Below are 1,845 nucleotides of genomic sequence, written 5' to 3'. Positions count from 1 at the left end.
AAGACCAAGTTTTATTCAGGTACAAGCTCTCCTTCCTCTGCAAGGACAGATCTGCACATTCCCCCCACCCAACAGCTAACAATTCAAAACAGTCCCAGTGGAGCCTGAGCTTCCGGTGATGTCAGGGGGTGTGGCATATGCTAATGAGTTATGCTAATGAGTTCCCCTAGCTCTTTTTCTACGAAACGACCCCTGCCTATTAGGCAAGTTCTGCATGGACAGATTGTTTCTGGCTTCCAAGTAGCCGTATCCGTAAGAGAGCCTGTGCACTTCTAGTGACCTGCTAGTTCTCTGGGGCTTGGGGATGATACTGTTTAGGCTGAAAAGCACTTTCATTGTGGCTAAGTTCCATCAACCAAATTGTGAAATGATTTAATCACAGCTGTTATAGATTGTGGAGGTTTCCTAAAGCTTGACTAGAGGATCTGGAATAACTTCATCATCCTCCTCTGCTTCAAGCCTCATTCTGTTCCAGAACGAGGAAGAAGCAGGAAGGTAAGTCAGCCTCCTCCCCCCCCTGCCTAGCATAGGCTAAGGGATAAAGGGTACATAAGAACATAAGAGATGCCAATGTTGGATCAGGCCAAGGGCCCATCCAGTCCAACACTCTGTATCACACCAGGTGCCATCAGGAGGTCCACCAGTGGGGCCAGGACATTAGAAGCCCTCCCACTGTTGACCCCCCCAAGCACCAAGAAAACAGAGCATCACTTGCCCCAGAGTCCCTATCTATACCTTGTGGCTAATAGCCACTGATGGACCTCTGCTCCATATGCTTATCTAATTCCCTTTTGAAGCCGTCCATGCTTGTAGCCGCCACCACTTCCTGTGGCAGTGAATTCCAAGTGTTAATCACTCTTTGGGTGAAGAAGTACTTCCTCTTATCCATTCTAACCCGACCGCTCAGCAATTTCATGGAGTGCCCATGAGTTCTTGTATTGTGAACCTTCATTGCTGGAGTTGAAACATTCCTCTCCTCTTAATGGCACAACATAGAAATTTAGCCACCAAATCAGTGATCTCAGTTATGGGAAGATAGTTTAAAAAAACAAAAAAAAGTCTTGCAAACATCAGATTGACCCTTGCGAATTTGTAGCAGAGGTTCTAGATATATGGCACGAATATCACGGTAAAATATACAGTGCAGGAGAACATGTTCAGTACTTTCTGTCTCCCCCAGACCGCAAGAACAAAGCCTAGAAGAGTATGGCATTTTTTTTAAACCTCCCGTACAGTACCGTGGAGGGAAGAGGAGCTATCATAAATGCCCTCCAGTGCTCAGAAATAGTCAAGCTAGAGAAGTACTCAGCCAAAACACCACTAGTAGACATCCCCCACCACAAAGGGGAACGTCTACCAGAGGCAAGACTGAGAGACAGCACTCTATGTTTTGCATTTATCAGGATTCTAAAATTAATGTGATAATTTTAGAGGTTGGCTTGCTTTGTAGAAGTAAAAATGGTGGGTTTAACATTGCTTTTGTTGTAATAAACATTTTCCTGTAGCGGGGAAATACTTTGTTTAATACGTAAGACAGAAAACAAGGTAAAAACATTATGAAAAGGCTAAAGAGTTTTTATTTTCTGGATGGGGGTAAGAATAGCGCTAAAGAGGGTTGTAGGAAGCCTCTCTGCTCAAATGGAGTGAGCCAGACGGTATCGCAGCTGTTTCGTTTCCGTCAAGCCCTCTGAAAACGAGAACAGACCGCAACATTGTGTAGTGGGTTGCGCCCTAAGTCTGAAATATGGAATGTTAAGTGAACATGTCTTACATATTTCTCATTTTATAGAAGATGAGAAGGTTTTGAAAGTTTTAACCGTGCAGTTGTATGAAATATAAGGGAAA

General features: G+C 44.1%; 1 protein-coding gene across 1 annotated transcript in view; it reads left to right on the top strand.

Moving 5' to 3' along the window:
• LRP5 (LDL receptor related protein 5) overlaps window positions 1–1,845 on the top strand; it is a gene marked incomplete at its 5' end in the record, with an annotated part of 120,917 nt that overhangs the window by 72,236 nt on the left and 46,836 nt on the right. The gene's annotated exons all lie outside the window — the stretch shown is intronic.

This window comes from Gekko japonicus, unplaced genomic scaffold, assembly GCF_001447785.1.
Source record: "Gekko japonicus isolate JY-2015 unplaced genomic scaffold, Gekko_japonicus_V1.1 scaffold1331, whole genome shotgun sequence".
NCBI lineage: Eukaryota > Metazoa > Chordata > Lepidosauria > Squamata > Gekkonidae > Gekko > Gekko japonicus.
This window is presented reverse-complemented; position numbering and strand designations above follow the sequence as displayed.